The sequence below is a fragment of the Pongo pygmaeus genome, chromosome 23 (assembly GCF_028885625.2).
Source record: "Pongo pygmaeus isolate AG05252 chromosome 23, NHGRI_mPonPyg2-v2.0_pri, whole genome shotgun sequence".
NCBI lineage: Eukaryota > Metazoa > Chordata > Mammalia > Primates > Hominidae > Pongo > Pongo pygmaeus.
The window spans coordinates 40,267,697-40,289,542 of record NC_085931.1 but is presented as its reverse complement, the minus strand read 5'-3'; the positions used below and the strand labels follow the sequence as shown (position 1 = coordinate 40,289,542).

Below are 21,846 nucleotides of genomic sequence, written 5' to 3'. Positions count from 1 at the left end.
ACTTTTAAAAAGGATTTAAAAATGGAATAAGGTGGCCGGGCACGGTGGCTCACACCTGTAATCCCAGCACTTTCGGAGGCCGGGGTGGGCGGATCACAAGGTCAGGAGATCCACACCATCCTGGCTAACACGGTGAAACCCCATCTCTACTAAAAATACAAAAAAAATTAGCCGGGCATGGTGGGCGCCTGTAGTCCCAGCTACTCCGGAAGCTGAGGCAGGAGAATGGCGTGAACCTGGGAGGTGGAGCTTGCAGTGAGCCGAGATAGAGCCACTGAACTCCAGCCTGGGCGACAGAGCGAGACTCCGTCTAAAAAAAATAAAATAAATAAATAAATAAAAATGGAATAAAGTTTGTAATTTAGATAACGGTATTTTACCAATGCCAATTTCCTGGTTTTGCTATTATGCTACAGATATATAAAATGTCACCATTCTGGGAAGCTGGGTGAAGGGTATATGGGACTCAATTTTGGTACTAATTTTGCAATTTCCTGTAAGTCTATAATTATTTCAAAATAACAACTTTTAAAGGCTTTGAGGCTGATTAAACATATAAAATTATATTAAATATAAAAACAGTAATATCCATATTAGATAGGACGTATAGACTTAGCTGTGCAGGCTTATTTATTAACAACTTTTTGATAATATTTAAAAAGATTGATAACAACCTAAGGGGATTGTTTTTGAGATTAGCAGTACCATCCATGTAATGGAATACTATGCAGATACTGGAAAGTGCCAAGTAGAAATGTATTTACTATTTTGGGAAATTTTACCAATATTTTGGTGAGTTAAAAAATACCAACAGTGGCTCACGCCTATAATCCCATCACTTTGGGAAGCTGAGGTGGGCAGATCACTTGAGGTCAGGAGTTCAAGACCAGCCTGGCCAACATGGTGAAACCCCCGCCTCTACTAAAAATACAAAAATTAGCCAGGCATGGTGGTGCATGCTTGTAATCCCAACTACTTGGGAGGCACAGGCAGGAGAATCACTTGAACCCGGGAGGCAGAGGTTGCAGTGAGCCAAAATCACGACACTGCACTCCAGTCTGGGCAACAGAGCAAGATCCTGTCTCAAAACAAACAAACAAAAAAATGATCTATCAAGTCTGGAAGAATATTCACCAAAATATTAAAAGTGATTGTCTTAGGTTAGTGGGATTGTGGATGTTTTTCTTTTTTTTTTTTTTTTTTTGAGACGGAGTCTTGCTCTGTCACCCAGGCTGGAGTGCAGCGGTGTGATGTCAGCTCACTGCAAGCTCTGCCTCCCGGGTTCACGCCATTCTCCTGCCTCAGCCTCTCGAGTAGCTGGGACTACAGGCGCTTGCCACCACGCCCAGCTAATATTTTGTGTTTTTAGTAGAGACAGGGTTTCACTGTGTTAGCCAGGATGGTCTCAATCTCCTGACTTTGTGATCTGCCCGCCTCGGTCTCCCAAAGTGCTGGGATTACAGGTGTGAGCCACCATGCCCGGCCTTTTTTTTTTTTTTTTTTTTTTTTTTTTGAGACAGGGTCTGGATCTGTCGCCCAGGCTGGAGTGCAGTGCTGCAATTATAGCTCACTGTAACCTCAACCTCCTGGGCTCAAGCTATTCTCCTGCCTTAGGCTCCCGAGTACCTGGGACTACAGGTATAAGCCACTGTGTCTGGCTCAAGGTCACTCATCTTAAGAATGGAAGGGTCCAAACTAGAGCTGTAAACCTAGTTTGGACAGAGAGAGACCCCTCTGTAATCCCAGCACTTTGGGAAGCCGAGGCGGGAGGATCTCTTGCGTCCATGATTTCGAGACCAGCCTGAGCAATAAAGTGAGACTCTGTCTACAAAAGATAAATAAATAAGTAAATAATAAATAATTAGCCGGGCGTAGTGCTGCGCGCCTGTGGTCCCAGCTGCTTGGGAGGCTGAGGTGAGAGGATCACCTGAGCGCGGGAGGCGGAGGTTGCAGTGAGCCCAGATCTTCCAGCCACCGCACTCTAGCTTGGGCAACAGAGCAAGACCCAGTTTCAAACAAACGAATAAAAAATGAGTGACCTTGAGCAAAACCCTGCCCCTCTTAGAACCTCAGATTTGCCGTCTTTACACAGAAGATGGACTTCAAAGTCCTTACGACCTTGCCCGGCCCCCTCACGCTGAATTAGCTAGCGGGCTGGTTTCCCAAGGGCTCTGCGGGAGACTGCAGCATAGCAGCGCCGCGGCTGCCGAGGGGTTAATACCGTTGGGCTCGTCCCCTTTTCTTGCCCCGCCCCACGGGCACCACCCCCGCCAGGGTTGTACCCTTGACCCCGCCTTCAGGCCTTGCGTCCACCGGAAGTACCCGCGCGCGGGCAGCTCACTTCCGCCCGGCAGGTGACAGCCGCGGGGCTCCGAGCCGCCGGCAGCCCGGACGCACCGGGAGAGCGAGAGGTGGAGGCCGCGGACATTTTGGTGCCAAGCCGAACCGAGCCGTAGCACCGGGAGCTGTTGGGACCTGCGGGTGAGGAAGCGGGGACCCGGGCGAGCCAGGAGAAGAAGTGGGGCGAGGAGTCAGGGGTCCTAGGTGAGGGGTTTGCGGGGTCAGAAGTCATGAAGAGGATGCGGCGCTGCAGGGGTGCGAGCGGCCTCCCCAGCCAGAGGAGGAGGAAGGGCTGAGGGTTCGTTCATTCATTCGCGCCCACTTGGCCGCCGGCCTGTTCCTCGGCCGCCCCAGACCCGCAGCACCTCCTGGGGCATCCGCCCGGAGAGACAGGACTTAGGCCCCGAGGAATTCCCCACTGGCCAGAGGGAAAACTCTTCGGGCTCTGGTTTCCTCTTTCAGACTCACCCCCATGGCCATCCTGAGGCCTCCTCGTTGTTCAGGGCGTTATCTCTTTGCCAAGGTTGAAAAAGAAGAAAGAAAAAAAAATTAGAAAACAGTCCCGTGCCGCCCGCCTCCGGCTAGGCACTGGCTTGGTCTTGTCTGTTGGAGCCTCCAAGACAAGTTGACTTAATGGGGACACCGGTGATAATGCTGCAAAATAACGAGGGAGATGCTTGCTAGTGGCTATCGAGTCCCTTCTGTGTACCGGGCACTGTGCTAAGCACTTTCCTTACAATGACACATTTAAACTTCACAGCAACCTTTGTGGTGATTAAATATCCCTATTTTATCGATGAGGACACTGAGGCACAGAGAGGTTAAATCCCACATGTAAGGTCATTCGGGTAGTAGAGGCAGGGCCAGGTTTCCTGCCAGGCTCTCAGAGACCTGCAAAGTACAGAGACAAAGGAAAGACTGGAGTAAGGTTGGGGTGTAGGAGATATTTAAGACTTTTAGCCAGACATGGTGGCTCATGCCTGTAATCCCAGCACTTTGGGAAGCTGAGGCGAGTGGATCATGAGGTCAGGAGTTCAAGACCAGCCTGACCAACATGGTGAAACCCTGTCTCCACTAAAAATACAAAAATTAGCCAGACGTGGTGGTGCACACCTGTAATCCCAGCTACTTGGGAGGCTGAGGCAGGAGAATCACTTGAACCCAGGAGGCGGAGGTTGCAGTGAGCCAAGATCGTGCCACCGCACTCCAGCCTGGGCCATGGAGTGAGACTCCGTCTCAAAAAAAAAAAAAAAAAAAAAAAATTTAGCTGCCATTGTATTTATTTGGATTTATGTCACAATGTAGCCTTATTGCTTTTTGTGTGATCTTCATAAGGGGCATTCGATTTGCTTTCTTTAGGATAAAACAATCCTACAGGCTGTTGCTATTAGTGATACCTTTCAGGGCAAGAGTCTAAGATTTTCCTGGCTTTTGGGAACAGTGAGACACAGAACAGGCTATCTGTGAAAACTATTTGAAGATTATCGAGAACTTCTCTTCAGAGTGGTTGAGCTGCATTCCTTTTGGTCTAAAAAGAGAGGAACCACATGACCTCTAGGGGATCTTTTGGTCCTAGGTTCTGGAAGAAGGTACCCAGAGGAAGAATCTTTGCCTTTCTGAGAAATATGCAGGCCCCATGGCTTCTTGCCAGAGCAGAGCACATCTTACTTGGGAGGTGGTGAGATGGTTTGGTGGCTGGAGGACTAGGCTTTATGAATCTAAGCCTCATTCCATTGCGCATATTCACTTGCTTCAATTCTGCCTCAGTTTACCTGACATCAACATGAGAAAGACCTGCCGCCTTCCTGTGTGCTCCTAGGGGTATGAACCTGTGAATGAACCCGTGAGGGCTTCCACATGCTTCTGAAGAAAGCTGTATATAAATATTACTGTAATACCTTTTTTTTTTTTTAGCTGTATGATCTATTCTCCTAGTTCCATTGAATTCACAGAAACTTAATATTGTCACCTTATATTCCCATCCTTCCAAGGGAGGATTTGAGATGAAGCAACTTGTCACAGAGGGTAGGAACATGAGCAGAGCTCAGAGCATCTGGTTTTCTGTCCTGAGTTGAGCCCACCAGTCTCCTCTGACCTCTGAGAAACTGTCATGAGGAGCAGCTTCAGTAGGTCTCAAAGAGTCAGATCCCTCAGAGATTGTGTGGAGATCATCTGTTGAGCGTAGGTCAGTGGAGCCTTCACCCTGAGCTGCTTCAAGAGCCCGGAGGTATGATGGAAAGATCACCCGACTCCCAGTCAGCCAGCCCTGGGTTCAACCCCAGCTCAGCAGCTTCCTGGCAGTGTGACCTGACCTGGACAGTTGACATAGGCTGGCCCTCCTTTACCTCAGTTCTAAAATAATACTGGCCACCCTTTCTGACTCCTCTACCCCTGGTATGTGTGAGGGTTAGATGGGAAAATTTGTGCAGGGCCTGTGATTTTTGGGTGCTTTGACTCTAGGCAGACTGATGCCTGCTGGGGGCCTGTGTCTGAGGAAGGCTGCCAACCTTGGCTTCTGGAGCGTTACTTCCTTCTGCAAACAGAGACCTTAATGTACACAGGAGTTTTTCCACCCTTCTTGTTTCACTTCCTAAAAGTAGTTCAGAACAAGTTCAATTTGTTGGTCCTTCTGGCTTTGAGCTTGGGCTTGCGTCTTTTTCTAGTTATCCTCTGAAACTCTTGCATGTCTTAACTGCTCACTTCCCAGGAACTTCCCGTGTCTGGCACCAAAGCCTGACATGCTGACAGTAAGCAAACATGGCTTGGGTTTTGCACTTCGCTGTGTTTCTGAAGGTTGAGGTGACATCTGTGCCTTGCAGACATTTCTTTTTCTCAACAGGTCTTTTTGCCTAAGAGAGATCGTTGATATTATCACAGCCCAGAAGTGATTTTTCTGTTCTTTATCTCTTCACATGGAGAGGAACAAATACTCCTGAGAAAAAATGTCAACAGAGCAGTTGGGGAATCCTTAAAGAAAATTCTGCTTGAAAATTCATCAGTGGCTCCTAGTTGCCCTCAGGCTAAAACTCGCATTCCTTAGCATGGCATTCAAGGCCGTTTGGACACTGACCCCTGCCTAGCTCTCTTTTGTCATCTCTCCTGCTCCACACTCACCTTTTCCCAAGCTCCAGTCAGCCTCAGCTGCTTGCTACTTCTGCAAGCCCCCAACTCTTTTTCTTTTTTCGAGACAGGATCTTGGTTTGTTACCCAGACTGTAGTACAGTGGAGCTGTCATAGCTCACTGCAGGCTCCAACTCCTGGGCATGAATGATCCTCCTGCCTCAGCCTCCCAAGTAGCTAGTACTACAGCTGGGTGCCACTGTGCCTGGCATATTGTTTTTATTTTTTGTAGAGATGGAGTCTTGCTATGTTGCTCAGGCTGGTCTCAAACCCCTAGCCTTGCAAGCAGTCCTTCCGTCTGGGCCTCCCAAAGTGCTGGGATTACAGGCGTGAACCACCACACCTGGCCTCCCACTCTTTATACCTCTCTGTCTTTGCTTTGCGCTCTTCCCTCTGCCTGAACACCATTTCCTGCTCCCCCAACCTTACCTGCCTAGCTGGAGTGCTACTTGGTTCTTCCCATCTGATCATTGCCCCTAGGTCTGAGCTAGATGCCCCTCCTTGATGTCCTGTGGCAAGGGTCACAGTGGTTTGTGATTGTTTATTTGGCTCTCTTCTAAGTAAATGGCTCTTTTTTTTTTCCAGACAGCGTCTCGCTTTTTCGCCCATGCTGGAGTGCAGTGGTGCGATCTCGGCTCACTGCAACCTCCGCCTCCCAGGTTCAAGCAATTCTCATGCCTTAGCCTCCAGAGTAGCTGGGATTACAAGCGCCTGCCACCATGTTTGGCTAATTTTTGTATTTTCCGTAGAGACCGGGTTTCACCATGTTGGCCAGGCTGGTCTTGAACTCCTGACCTCAAGTGGCCCGCCTGCCTCGGCCTCCCAAAGTGCTGGGATTACAGGTTTGAGCCACCGTGCCTGGCCAGTAAATAGCTCTTAATCCTTGACGAAGACCTGCCTTAACCATGTCTCCAGCACCTAGTGAGGTGCCTGGTACGTAGTTGGTGTTCAGCAGGTGTTGAATGAGTGAATGAATGAATATTGCATTGAATTGTTAGGATTCCTTGACTCCTAAGGGGTTCAAAGCACTAGATTATCTCCTGTCCCCCTCATGTCACCTCATAGAGACAGGGAGAAATCTGATCAGTCCTGACACTACTTTCAAAGTACAGTTGGTACCACCAGACAGCCACCAGAGTGTTTCAGGGCTTCCAGAGACCTGGGAATCTGGTACGGAGCAGGGAAGTGGTAAACTCTCTCTCTCGGTAGTAGTAATAGTGGCTAACATTTATCAGGCATTTTGTGGGCCGGGCACTGCTAAGGGCTAGGTATGTATTGACTTGTTTTAGCCTCACAAACCCCTCAGGCATGTAACATTGTAGTTCCCATTTTACAGTTGTGCTGCAGTTGTGCCTGTTTGCTTTGTAGAGCCTGAGAGAGCCCCTGTCCTACCTGCTATGGCTGCCTTCACCTACCCACTCCTTGTGTTTAGATTGTCCCCTCTTATATAATGGAGCTGAGGAAGGACTTGGCTATGGTTCTACACTCCTACGCCTCATGCTCTCTGGGTCTTTAGCCTTGGACTTGACCTCTGACCTCTGTCAGGAAGGGAGGCCTCTCCTAGTTGTGGTATGAGTGTGGCCTAACTCTGGGTTGACCCCACAAGGCCCAGAGTTCATCAGTTACTGGGATGCCTTAGTCACTGATCCCCCAGGTTACCACCAATTACCACAGTCCACCCTGTGGATTCAGAGCTGGAAGGTGGTAGGTTTGAAAGTCAGGTCTCAAAAGCTTTTTTTTTTTTTTTTTTGAGATGGAGTCTGGGGTGCAGTGGCGTGATCTCGGCTTACTGCAAGCTCCACCTCCCAGGTTCACACCATTCTCCTGCTTCAGCCTCCTGAGTAGCTGGGATTACAGGCACCCGCCACCACACCTGGCTAATTTTTCTATTTTTAGTAGAGATGGGGTTTCACCGTGTTAGCCAGGATGGTCTCGATCTCCTGACCTTGTGATCCGCCCACCTCGGCCTCCCAGAGTGCTGGGATTACAGGCGTCAGCCACCGCACCCGGCCCAGGTCTCAAAAGCTTTAAAACTGAACCTTTCAGTGTTCATTTTTGGCATTTCAGTAGCTGAGTTCCGTAGAGGAATAGACTTGGGTGGCAGATACTTTTTACCACACCCTCCTTACATTTAGGATCTTAAGCCTATTGGGAGTGGAATAACACAATTTCAGTAGAGCCAGCCTTGGGTCTGCTGCTGTGGTGGTCTTCATTGCCCGATCTCCGAGTATTGGGTGGCTGGCTGCTGGGACACTGAGGACAGAGACTTCCTAAGTCCAGCATTCATTCAATATTTGTTGAGGCCTGCTAATGCCTGGTGCTGGCCTATGCTGATAGGTCAACAGGCCAGATATGGCTTCAGGCTTCAGATAAGCCCTCTAGTTGCTTACTTCATTCTAATGGGAGAGAGAGACAAAGAAGTAGAGAAAAAAATGCAATGATTAGAAAAACCAATAAGCCACGAGGGAAACAAAAGGCATAGCAGCCAGAGCTTGTTAAAATATAGGTCAGATGTCAGGACTCCTCTGCTCAAAACCCTCCAGTGGCTCCAGCTCACTCAGTAAAAGCCAGAGACCTCACGCTTGCTCATAAGGCCCCCTGCATTCTCCTGTGACTTCCTGACCCACTGTTTCCTCATTGCTCACTCAGCCACATTCACTTCCCTTCTGTGCCTCAGACATGCCAGGCACATACTCACCTTTGCACTGGCGATCTCTTTTGCTTGGCAGGCTCTTCTGCAGACAATGTCACCTGTCACCTTCTCAAGGAGGCCTTCTGTGGCCACCCTAGTTAAATTTTAACTTCCCTTCCTCCCCTCTCCCTTCCCTATCCTCCTTCCCTCCTCTTTTTTGCCTCCATAGTGTTTATCACTATCTAAGTTGTTATGTATTTTACTCACTTACCTTGCTTACGGTCTCTTTCCCCCATTAGGACGTAAACTACATGTAGGGAAGGATTTTTGTCTGTTTCTTTCACTGCTGCATTCCCAACATGTAGAAGTGTTTCTGGTACACGGAAGATGCTCAGGAAATGTATGAATAAGAATACTGGGGGATGTGGACAGAGAAATACCTTCTTAAGGGTTGTATGTGCATGGCTAGGTGCCGTGGCTCATGCCTGTAATCCCAGCTACTTGGGAGGCTGAGGTGGGAGGATCATTTGAGGCCAGGAGTTCAAGACCAGCCTGGGTAATTTAGCGAGACTCCACAAAAAACTTGAAAAGATTAGCTGGGCATGGCACACACCTGTAGTCCCAGCTACTCAGGAGCTGAAGCAGGAGAATTGCTTGAGCCCAGTAGTTTGATGCTGCAGTGAGCTATGATCACACCACTGCACTCTAGCCTGGGTGACAGAGCAAGACTGTCTGTCTCTAACAACAACAAAAAAGATAGTACATGCAGGAAAGTTATTTTGTTGTTGTTGTTTCTTTTTTTAAGCATCAGAGGTATCACGCTGGAAGGGAAGTTATCTTTGAAATGAGATCATCTAAGCTGAGATTTGAAGGATAAATTGGAGCAGTTAGGAGAGAATAATCCAAGCAGAAGGATCAGCAAGGGTAGAGATAGTAAAGAGTTGGCTGTTAGAGGAACAAAGAAGGCATGTGGGCCTGGAGGCAAGGACTTGGTACTTATATCCTGTGCCAGAGCCCCCCATCTTCTGCAGCTCTGTCACTCTGAGCTGATACCTATGGGAGCAGGTGAGAGTGACTTGGCTTCACTGAACATTTCTCCCACTGGAGATGTTGCCACCTGATATTCTACCCTTGCCCTTTCTTCTCTCTCTCATAATTTATTCACTTAGCTTCCATTTATTGGCTGTAAACGTGCTAGGGGTCTGGCATGTTCAATTTCAGTATAGTTAGAATAGCTTGACAGTCAGAGCAGATGTATCTCTGATCCTGGATAACCCAGTGAATGGAACATGGAGAAGCTGCTCTAGCAGAGGTTGGTTTACAAAACATGAAATTTGCCCAAGAAGAGAGTTGAGCACTGGTCATTCAGCTATTTATTGAACACCTGTTTGCCAGGTACCAGCCTAGGAGTCAGGAATATGATAGTGAACAAAATGGACAAAATCCTTACCCCCATTTACATTATGGAATTTATAGGGGGAGAAAGAATAGACAACGTAAGTGTATTTTACAGTGTGTAGGTAATAGGTACTAAATACTTTGAAGGGAAAAAGGGCAAAGAGGGTTAGGAAGTGGTGGGGCTTATGGGGGAGGGGTATACAATTTTAAATAAAATGGTCAAAGAAGGCCTCAATGAGAAGATGACATTTGAGCCAAGACCTAAAGAGGTGAGGGACTGAGCCATGAGGCTGTCTGGAGAAAGAGCCTTCCTAGCAAAGTGAATAGCACGGGCAAAGGCCCTGGGGTGGATGCATGTTGTGGTCAAGGATCAGTAAAGAGGCCTGTGCGGCTGGAGCTGAGGGAATGTTGGGGAGAAGAGTTCAAAGGGTAATGGCCAGCAGGGTGCATGCGTGAGAGAGAAGGGGCATGCATCTCTTACAGGGCCTGTGGGCTATGAGGCCATGGTAGGGACTTTGGCTTTTACTATGAGTAAGACAGAGAACCGTTGGAAGATGCTGAGCAGAGGGGTGCTACTGTCTGACTTAGACTGTAAGAGGATCATCCTGGCTGTTGCTGAGATGGGGTGTCAGCAAAGCAGTGTGGGAGCAGCTTTGTTAGCACTCTTAATGGAAGGTGATGCTGGCTTGGAGCTGGGGGGTAGTGATGGAGCTAGTGAGAAGCTGCTCATGGATTCTAGATTCATTTTGAAGGTCGGAATCCAATAGGATTTGCTGATAGATTTAAAGGAGAGTATGTTGTTAAGGGTGACTCAGGTTTTTAGCCTGAGGCCCTCTTAAAGATGGTGCTGGCAAGAACTAGATGATGTAGACTGCAGGGTGAGCCAGTTGGGGAAAGGAAGGAAGCAGGAGGTCAGTTTTTATCACATTGTTTGAGCTGCCTGCTAGTCATCTCCACAGTAATGTGCAGATGTCAGTTACACAGTTTGGACATGTGTGCCGGGGGTTCTGGGGAGAGGTTGGGCTATGTGGATTGTATGTAAAGCTGTGATACCGGATGATCCACCAAAGAGACAAAATAGCATAGATGGGGAGGAGAAGAGGTACCAGGCCTGAGCCCTGGGGCACACAGTGTTGAAGGAGAAGGAGAGGAACAAGCAAAGGAGACTGAGAAGGCGCAGACAGTGGCGTAGGAGGGCGGGCAGAGAGCATGGCATCCTAGCATTTGAGGGAAGACAGGTTTTCGGGGAGGAGGGAGTGATCAGTAGTGTCAAATGCTTATCAGCATGAGACTTGTCATTTGACATGACCATTGTGTCTTCTGCTGGCAGGACCCAACACACCTGGCTTCCAGGACCATTTCTGAATCTCATTCTTCCTTCCCTAGCCTCATCTGCTCCTTTCCCTTCCAGGTCCTTTCCTTCAGGCAGGCAGGGGGACTCACAGACTTCTTGTTTTGGCCTTAGGTAAATCGCTCATCTCTCAGTGTCTCTAATTCCTCGTTTTTTAAGTGAATTACCCTGAGAATTAAATGAGAAGGGTTGTAAATCACTTAGCAAGAAGCTGTTCCCCAGCTAGTGTTGATTTAATTGTTGTCAGTTCCCTCTGTTGTCACATTGGCAATTTCTTTTATTATTATTATTATTATTATTATTATTATTATTATACTTTAGGTTTTATGGTATATGTGCGCAATGTGCAGGTAAGTTACATATGTATACACGTGCCATGCTGGTGCGCTGCACCCACTAACTCGTCATCTAGCATTAGGTATATCTCCCAATGCTATCGTCCCCCCTCCCCCCACCCCACAACAGTCCATAGTGCGTCTCTGTGCCACCTCCACTCTTGCCTCTCTAAATCTGACCTGTCTTTTCGTGTCAGCCAAGCCCCTCTTCATCTAAGAGAACTTCCCTTGCTGCTCCACCTATCTCAGAACCCTCCTCCTCTGGAGGCATGATCACTCTGCCGTTCCCCTGCAGTCCTTTACCTGGCCTCTAAATCTGTAAGAGCTCAGTGAAAAAAGACTGTCCTTTGTTTACTGTGTGCATGCTTCCGTGTGGGGCACAGTTCCAGGCATGGGGCGGATGGTGCTCTACACTGTTAATTTGACAGATCTTCAGAAAGTGTTCCCATTACATAGATGGGAAAACCGAGATCACAAAGAGCCTTGTTCTGTAGTCTCTGGCCTCTTTCTCCTCATCTCGATTAATTTAAGTGTTGTTCAGAAGAAGCCTTACTAACTTTATTTTCAAGTCCAGAGGAACTTTTCTTTTTCTTTTTTTGAGATGGAGTCTTGCTCTGTCACCCAGGCCGGAGTGCAGTGGTGCAATTTCAGGTTCAAGCAATTCTCCTGCCTGAGACTCCTGAGTAGTTGGGACTATAGGTGCGAGCCACCATGTCCAGCTAATTTTTGTATTTTTAGTAGAGATGGGTTTCGCCATGTTGGCCAAGCTGGTCTCGAACTCCTGACCTCAAGTGATCTGCCCGCCTCGGTCTCCTAAAGTGCTGGGATTAGAGGCATGAGCTACCACACCCACCACTTTTTTTTCTTCACAGCAGGTCGTTCCACACATTACTGCTTATAGATCAGTTCAGAACTGGTACCTGATTCTAGAATGGAGTTCTAGAGACTCAAAGCCAATATAAGAACTTTTGCATGTGACATTTGTCTGCCTTTGGTTCCTTTTCATTCTGAAGTCTTTAATTACTAGTGGGCCTCAGGAAATTGACTTTTTTTTTTTTTTTTGAGACGGAGTCTTGCTCTGTTGCCCAGGCTGGAGTGCAGTGGCGCGATCTCGGCTCACTGAAAGCTCTGCCTCGCGAGTTCATCCCATTCTCCTGCCTCAGCCTCCCGAGTAGCTGGGACTACAGGCACCCGCCATCACGCCCGGCTAATTTTTTGTATTTTTAGTAGAGATGGGGTTTCACCGTGTTAGCCAGGATGGTCTCGATCTCCTGACCTCGTGATCTGCCCGCCTTGGCCTCCCAAAGTGCTGGGATTACAGGCGTGAGTCACTGTGCCCGGCCTAACTTTTTTTTTTTTTTTTTGAGACAAGATCTCTCTCTGTTGCCCAGGCTGGAGTGCAGTGTCACATTCGCAGCTCACTGCAGCCTCAATCTCCCAGGCTCAAGCAATCTTCCCACCTCAGGCTCCTGAGTAGCTGGTACTACAGATGTGTGCCACCACACCTGGCTAATTGTTATATTTTTGTAGAGATGGGGTTTCACCATGCTGCCCAGGCTGGTCTTGAACTCCTGCACTCAAGAGATCTGCCTGCCTCGGCCTCACAAAGTGCTGGGATTATAGGTGTGGGTCACTGTGCCCAGCTAGGAGATTGATTTTGACTAATCAGTTTTCATCCAAATCCCAGGAGGCCCATAACTTGGCAAGCGCGTCCAGACAGGCTTTCACTAGGCACATGACCAAACGACGTTCCCTGTTGTCCAAACGGGATGGGCTGGCCCTAAAATAACCTGTAATTCAACATCTGAGGGACTCTGCAGGGATGTGTGGAAACCCATTTCACATACCCTTTAGCCTAGAGCATGTATGTTTCTGCCAGGGCTTCATTCAGAGAGGAGCAGTTAGTTGCCTTGCTCACAGAGTGGGACATGTGTGACCTTATTAGGGGGCAGCAGTGGAGAGTGCTGGCACTGCCATTTTCTAGCTGTGTAACTCCAAACAAATGCCTTGACCTCCCTGGTACTTCAATTTCCTCACCTGTAAACTTGTGATAATATTAAAACCTTCATGGATTATCGTGAAGACTAACTTTTTTTTTTTTTTTTTTTTTGAGACGGAGTCTCTCACTGTCACCCAGGCTGGAGTGCAGTGGCACGATCTTGGCTGACTGCAACCTCCGCCTCCCAGGTTCAAGTGATTCTCCTTGCCTCAGCCTCCAGAGTAGCTGTGATTACAGGCGCCCGCCACCATGCCTGGCTAATTTTTTTGTATTTTTAGTAGAGACGGGTTTCACTATGTTGACCAGGCTTGTCTCAAACTCCTGACCTCATGATCTGCCAGCCTCGGCCTCCCAAAGTGCTGGGATTACAGACGTGAACCACCACGCCTTTCCATGAGGACTAACTTTAAAGCTCTTTACATAGTGTCTGTCACATGGTGTACATCCATTTACCATTACTACTACCACTGCCACCTTTGTTCCAAATTTCATGCTGAGCCTAAAGAACACAGATTATTTTCTCATAGTTATTGAACTGACTTGAAAGAGCCTGTCTGAGTTCGGTAACCACGTTTTCTCAGAGAGGAAGTCTGAAATCTGGTTTTTCTACTGCTGACTCACCTTTTAGTCTTCCAGCTGGCCTTACCTGTTTCCCTGTCTGTAAAGTGAACTTAAGTATTTACCTATAAGGACCTTTTTCCTTTTTTTGTTTTTTGAGACAGGGTCTCACTCTGTCGCCCAGGCTGGAGTGCAGTGGCACGGTCTCGGCTCACTGCAACGCCCGCCTCCCAGGTTCAAGCGATTCTTCCACCTCAGCCTCCCAAGTAGCTGGGATTACAGGCACCTGCCACTACACCCAGCTAATTTTTGTATTTTTCAGTAGAGACAGGGTTTCACCATGTTGGCCAGGCTGGTCTCAATCTCCTGACCTCAAGTGATCCTCCCACCTCGGCCTCCCAAAGTGCTGGATTATGGGCATGAGCCAGCGTGCCCGGCCCGTTTTCCTTTTTAAAAGGAGATTGTCAGACAAATGAGGAGTGGTGAATAGCATCATCATCTCTAACGAACTCTAAGCTTTGTGGGAGCAGGTACACAGTCCAGGGCATGGCAGAGAGTAGAGGAATACTTGTCAAATGAATTAACCTCTGCCCTTGAAACAGAACCAAAGCAGCAAAACACATCGAATGAACAAAGTTTGGCCTTTCTGCTCCAAATGAAGAAGAAACAGTGGCATCACCCCAGCCCCTTTTTTTTCACTCTTCCCTAACTTCCTCTTGACTGTCCATGAGCTAACAGGTTCTATGGAGCAGGTTTCTGACAGCTATTCATTCATTAGGGAAGTGTTTAACTGTGGCAGTTTCAGTACTAAAGTTGGAAGCCACCAACATAGACCTTCAGAGATCAGTTTTCCCTGCCTGAATGTTCTTGAGTTCAGAGATAGAGATGCAACTGGATCTGACCTTGTGAAACGTCTCTTTCCCCTTTTCCTTTCCTAAAGCTTTTTCTCTGGTTCATCTCACCACACTGATGGTCTCCTTCATTAATTCACTGAGTGCCAAGAGTGTGCAGTGCCTTGTGCTGCCACCACCAACTTCACACTTCTCATCTGATTGAAGAGCATGGGCTGCTCTGACATGAATCACTGCCCGGAGACTAGAAAAGGCCTTCCCCTGACATTGGCTGGCCATTTGGAGAAATTAAAACACTCTGTTGTTTGGCTTCTTACTGTTTTCCTTCCCACTGAAGACCTAATGGGGTTTGCTGGCCTTGGCTGCATTCTGAATTTGTTCTCTTTTTTTCCCCTTTGGAAACATCTTATGTCATGCTCTTAGAATGATCATACTCTACTTCCTCGTGTTTGACACCTGGGAAGAACACTCACTGGTAGGGAAATGGGCCCCTCATCCAGCAGAGAATCATAGAATGTGAGATGTGGGAGAGAGACTTGTCATTCAGTAGACTGGTTTTCAAGCTTTGCTCCATAGAACCACGGGATGTCTGAAGGGCCGTGGTGAGGACGGGGAGAGGTAGGCATAGTGAAATGAGCCAGGCTCTAGGCCTCCCACCCTTCTTTCCACCAGAACAGTTCCACTTTTATCTGTTTGAAATGGTTTAAGAATAGAGAGGGACTTGAGCCATTGATAATCATATTCTTTTGTTTGACATTTGGAGAAAGGCAGGCCCAGAGATGGTGGTAGTTGCCCAGGGTCGCACAGCTGTTGGTAGTAGGGCCAGATTTCCTGGCAGCCATCTTGACATTGCATCAGCCTTGCCATGTTAACTGCAAAGCCTTATGTTCCCAGTCTGGTCTGCCCAGTCATGACTGTCTGGCACTTGTCACAGCTTTCTCATCTTAATCTGTTTTGGGCCCTTGGTTTTGTAGCTTCTCTGGGAAACTGTCTTTTCATTCGTTTTGCCAGCAAACATTTGGTGAGCTCCTAGAATGTGCCAGGCATCGTGGCAGTCACTGGGTTGACAGCATTCAACAGGACAGATCCCAAATTAGGGGAGGAAGTCTGTGGGGAAATCTGAGATGCTTTTTTTTTTTTTTTTTTTTTGTGATGGCGTCTCACTCTGTCACCCAGGCTGGAGTGCAATGGCACAGTCTCAGCTCACTACAACCTCTGCCTCCCAGGTTCAAGCGATTCTCCTGCCTCAGCCTCCCGAGTAGCTGGGACTACAGGCATGTGCCACCACACCCGGCTAATTTTTTTGTGTTTTTAGTAGAGACGGGGTTTCACTATGTTGGCCAGGCTGGTCTCGAACTCCTGACCTTGTGATCCACCTGCCTCAGCCTCCCAAAGTGCTGGGATCACAGGCGTGAGCCACCGTGCCCAGCCAGAACTGCCTATTGTTTTGCATGGATGCATAGTATTCCATATGTCCATATGCTGTGCTATCATTTTATTTATTTATAGAGTTGGGGTCTTACTGTGTTGCCCAGGCTGGCCTCAAACTCCTGGGCTCAAACTATCCTCGCCACTCAGCCTCCTGAGTAGCTGGAGTCACAGATGTGCCCAGCTCTACTGTGCTGTCATGTTTTAAAACAATCCTGTGGATGGACATTTATAGTATTTTGCTATTAGAAAGGAAGTTGCATGAATAATTTTGTATCTACGTAATTTTCCACATGTAAAGTCCTAGAAGCAGAAATACTGGGTCAACGGGTAAGGACCTTTGCAATTTTAATGGCTGTTACCAATTTGCTTCAGAGATTGTAGCATTTCATACTGTCACTAGCCTCAAATGAGGGCGCCTATTTACCTATGTCAGCTCCAACATGGGGTGTTATTAGACTCTTGGCTCTTTATCAGTTCAGCAGCTGACAGGTGATATTTCACCGTAGTTTCAGTTTCTGTGTCTCTTAGAAATGAGCTTGAACCATTATATTAATTCACTTTCTGTGAACTGTCCACATCCTCTGCCATTCTCCTATTTGTAGTCACTTTTTACATAGGAAAATAGGCCTTGTCTGCAATGTGATGCAAATGTTTGTGAGTATGTTTATCATATGGCTTTTGGCTTTTTATTATTTTTGGCCATGCAGGAAAACTCAATTTTTATGGAATTGAATTCATGGTTCTTTTAAGATTTCCAGATTTGATGTCACACTCCAAAGACTTTATTTCCTCTGGATGCAATGTTTCATTCTTCCTTTCTTCTCCAGATTTGAGTTTTATTTTGTTATTTTTTTTTAAATAAAATTTTTTTTAGACAGAGTCTTGCTCTGTTGCCCAGGCTGGAGTGCAATGGCTCCAATCTCGGCTTACTGCAACCTCTGCCTCTGGGGTTCAAGCGATTCTCCCGCCTCAGCCTCCCAAGTAGCTGTGATTACAGGCATGCACCACCACCATGCCCAGCTAATTTTTGTATTTTTAGTAGAGATGGGGTTTGGCCATGTTGGCCAGGCTGGTCTTGAACTCCTGACCTAAGGTGATCCTCCCCCCTCGGCCTCCCAAAGTGCTGGGATTATAGGTGTGAGCCACCGTGCCCTGCCTTTTTTTTTTTTTTTTTTTTTTTTTTTTTTTGAGACCAAGTCTTGCTCTGTCGCCCAGGCTGGAGTGCAGTGGTGCCATCTCAGCTTGCTGCAACCTCTGCCTCCTAGGTTCAAGCGATTCTTGTGCTTCAGCCTCCCATGTAGCTGGGATTACAGGCGCCCACCACCAGGCCCAGCTAATTTTTGTATTTTTACTAGAGACAGGTTTCACCATGTTAGCCAGGCTGGTCTCGAACTCCTGGCCACAGGTGATCCACCCGCCTTGGCCTCCGAAAGTGCTGGGATTACAGGCCTCCGCGCCCAGCACATTTAAAAAAATGTCTGTTTAATTTACACCAAGGGACATGCTTGGCTCTTAAGTGTACAGTGTGTCTAGTATCTGCATCAGGATGCAGATCATTTCCCTTACTGCAGGGGCCCTTCATGCCCGCTTTCAGTCCTTCCCACCCAGAAGCATCCACTGACCTGACTGATATCACCATAGCTTAGGTTTGCCTCTTAGAGCTTTGTTCACATGAAATCTTGTGATATTTATGATGTTTACATTTTTTCTTGTCAACATGCTTTCATTCTCACATTAGCCCTTGTCAGAAGAAATATGTGAAATACACAGAATAGCAGGTACAGCAGTCCCCACCCCCCCTCTTTTTTTCTTTTTTTAAGATACGGTCTCACTCTGTCACCCAGGCTAGAGTGCAGTAGTGCGATCTTGGCTCACTGCAGCCTCCCGCCTCCCAGGCTCAAGCAGTCCTCCCACCTCCGCCTTCTGAGTAGCTGGGACTACAGGTGTGCACCACCATGCTAATTTGGTAGAGACAGGATTTCACCATGTTTCCCAAGCCAGTCTCAAACTTCTGGCCTCAAGCAATCTGTCCGCCTTGGCCTCTCAAGGTTGCTGGGATTCACAGGTGTGACCCATAACACCCGGCTTGATCTCCCCATTTTAAAGAGGGAAATTGAATTATGGAAATGAAGTAGACTCAGTTCAGCATACTTTCCTTTTAAAGGTTGTCACCAATTTTGAGACATTGGAGAACAATTGAAATACTATACTCAGTACCCATTTTCTTATGTTTTTATTTTTTTCATTCTCGAAGGAGGTGATTTTCTTATGTTTTAAAAATAGATTTAAATTCATTTTATTAGCTTAAAACACAGATAGTCTATATTTCTTGTTCCTAAAATTATATTTAGATATATGAAGACAAAATTTGAAAAATATTGAGAACTTTTTTTCCTTTAAGCCTAACCCTAACTTCAGCAGCTAAAAACCAAAGTCTTTAGATGAAAATGTTTTTTCTTCTTCCCTTTTTTTTCCTTAGGACCTAGGACCTCATTTTCCCTCTCTTAGATCATGTTACATCTTTATCCCTGGACACTGTTTCCAAAAGTCCCACCAAGGGCTTCTTTATACATCTAGAAAACATAAGCGAGAAAACTACTATATTTTAGGCTTTATTGCTCAGTTCCTTTTCTTTTCTTTTTTCTTTTTTTTTGAGACTGATTTTCGTTCTTGTTGCGCAGGCTGGAGTGCAATGCTGCGATCTCACCTCACTGCAACCTCTGCCTCCCGGGTTCAAGTGATTCCCCTGCCTCAGCCCCCGAGTAGCTGGGACTACAGGCGCCCGCCAGCATGCCCGGCTACTTTTTTGTATTTTTAGTAGAGACGGTTTTACCATGTTGGCTAGGCTGGTCTCGAACTCCTAACCTCAGGTGATCTGCCCACCTGGACCTCCCAAACTGCTCGGATTACAGGTGTAAGCCACCATGCCCAGCCTCAGTTCCCTTTCTTTAATTCTAAAAAAATGAAGTTAACCAGAACTGGTTCTGGGATGTGACATCAAAGTCATAATCTTTCAAATGTGGGTGTGAGAAATATTAAGATTAAGAGGGGACAGCCGCACTGGCTCCTCAAGGGTGAAACCAGTTGTTCCAGGTATGCCCCTCTTTTAATTTTGACCATGCCATCCCTTTGAGGCATTCCTTGGCCTGTAAATGCTGAAATTAAGGGGGGATTCCAGCCCAGAATGCTGTCTCCTTAGCAAAAGTGACTCATTATACTGGCCAGAGCAGTTTCTGAATCAAAAATTCCCTGTAATTACCACTTTAAAAAATTTGCCCTGACGACACTTCCAAAGATGGAATCCAAACCCTAAGCTTTTTCTTGCCTAAATTTGCTGCCTGCTTTCTTTTTTTTCTTTTTTTTTTTTTGAGACAGAGTCTCACTCTGTCGCCCAAGCTATAGTGCAGTGGCGCGATCTCTGCTCACTGCAAGCTCCGCCTCCGGGTTCCCGCTTCTCCTGCCTCGGCCTCCTGAGTAGCTGGGACTACAGGCACGTGCCACCACACCCGGCTAATTTTTTTTTTCGTAGAGACGGGGTTTCACCATGTTAGCCAGGATGGTCTCGATCTCCTGACCTCGTGATCTGCCCACCTCGGCCTCCCAAAGTGCTGGGATTACAGGCATGAGCCACCGCGCCCAGCCGCTGCCTGCTTTCAAATATGGTTCGTGTACCCGATCAGATTCATCAGAGAACAAGGTCTCAGCCCCTTTGGCCTCTATGGGGTAGGGATACAGTGCATGATAACAACCGAGCAGGTGCCAGGAAAAGCACCAGTCTTTCTCATGGCATCTATGAGTCTGAGCCCCGTTAGGACTGAACAGTAGGGTTTTTTCCATTCCTGCGGAGAGAATGAGAAATCTCTCTTGCACTGATATCTAAGAGGCAACTGCAAGACCAGGTACCAGCATTAGGTGCTCACAATGGAGAAAGGACATGAGGAGATAGCTGCCCTTAGTACATCACTAAGCCATAGGTAGGGAATCATTCATGGTGAAGTGAGGTGTTTTGTTTTGTATTGTTTTGTTTTGTTTTATTACCTGTGTTTTAGGGTGGCTTTCCAAAGCGTTTCACTTTTCTCCACATCCCCTCCCTTCTCTACTTTAATTTCCTGCATATGAAACAACTTCAGAGGGATACATTTCTGCATCATCAGTCCCATTGGGCCCTCTGCAGAGGGATATGTGAAACAGATACTGCAGAAAAAAGCTGCAGCCAGCACCAGTGCACTGAGTGGCAGTTAAGTTTGTGAGTAGTTGCTTAGCACCTGTAAAAGGAAGACTGTCACGGAAAGCTCAGCACTGTTGGGGTATCTGCAGCTGTGCTTTGACTAGCTACCCTGCAGCTCTGTCACTTTTTTTTTTAAATCCCCAGAAAGAGAGGCTTTCTCACCCGTTTCTCCTCTTGGTCAGTTGCATACAGCACCAATCTGTCACCAGCAGGTTGCGTCCTGGGAATTTAGGGCCTCCAACGGTGTGTTGGGCCTGCAGGGGAGGGGAAAGGCTCTGACAGCTTTTTCTTCTGGAGAGGCAAGAAATTCCAAGCAGCTCTCACATTAGTTATCTAAGGTATTTTGTTTGTTTTATTCACTTTTCTTTCTTTTTTTTTTTTTTTTTTTGAGACTGAGTCTTACTCTGTCGCCCGGGCTGGAGTGCAGTGGCACAATCTCAGCTCACTGCAGTCTCCACCTCCTGAGTTCAAGCAATTCTCCTGCCTCAGCCTCCCGAGTAGCTGGGACTACAGGCACATGCCACCACGCCCAGCTAATTTTTTGTATTTTAGTAGAGACGGGGTTTCACCATATGTTGCCCAGGCTGGTCTCAAACTCCTGAGCTCAGGCAGTCTGCCCACCTCAGCCTCCAAAGTGCTAGGATTACAGGCATGAGCCACCACACCCGGCCACTTTTGTTTCTTTCTAGATTTAATGTTGGAGTGGTTTCTGTGTTACTTTCTGTGTTTCTTTGTGGCCTGTGAGTTTTAGCCCCTTTTGCCTTCAGTTATCCCTCTTACACTCAACCTTGAGAAATGATATTATCCTATTATTTTGGATACTTTTGGCAGTTACACTCTCAAGTCTGTGACTTCTGGAACCATGCATATCTTTATTGTAAGACAGAAATCCCCTTATCTGATTTACCTGCTCATTTTCAGAGTTCCCCAAAGAACCCCTAGGTTGGTGAGGTTTCTTTGAGAAAATGGCTTTATGTTTGTGCAAAAAAAAAAAAAAAAAATCATTTTTAATGTCAGTAAATTCCTGTTGGAAACAAACCGTAACTAGTTATGTAACGGCTGCCAGAGAGCAGGCTGAGGCTCCCTGGGATCTTCAGTGGCCCCTTTTCATTTCTTTCAACAACTATCAATTGAATACTTGCTATGTGCTGGGCCTGGGCTAGGCATGAAAGAGGAGGGCAAACGGGAGCTGTGAGCCTGGCGCATGCGGGGCCTTCCTTTGTGGATCTGTCTACAACCATGACTCATGCTGGGGGGACCAGCAAGTTTAGAGTCCCCACTGTGGGACTTGCAACATCAGACGCAGTGGGCTCTTCTGCTCTTTCCCGCAGCTCCCATAGAAAAGTGCCATCCTTCCTTTTCAACTTTGCAAAGCACAAGGGAAGTAGAAATGTGCCTCTTTTTATACTGTTTTGTCAGTGAAGCCTTTATTCCTTTATTCCTACAGGATCCACAAAGGATTTAAGGTGACCCCAAGACAATATGTATTTGTTTCCCATTGATTACTGAAACAAAATCTATGGGTGTCTCTCGGTTGGGAGGCTTGCTCAGTGCCATCCTGCCATAAATACAAGCTTAATTTGGAAAAATCCAATTGGGCTGG

The 21,846-nt window shown here is 47.1% G+C and overlaps 1 protein-coding gene across 10 annotated transcripts in view; it reads left to right on the top strand.

The window, feature by feature from the left end:
• The first annotated feature begins 2,302 nt into the window (after positions 1-2,302).
• Positions 2,303-21,846, top strand: part of AP1B1 (adaptor related protein complex 1 subunit beta 1) — a 60,566-nt gene continuing 41,022 nt past the window's right edge. For 8 of the 10 annotated variants that reach the window (XM_063663057.1, XM_063663056.1, XM_054470204.2 and 5 more), the window contains exon 1: positions 2,325-2,481. The gene's annotated coding sequence lies outside the window, so the exon portion shown is untranslated. Of the gene's footprint in view, positions 2,482-21,846 lie in introns of all 10 variants that reach the window. The other 2 variants (XM_054470205.2, XM_054470202.2) reach the window with 2 other exon arrangements.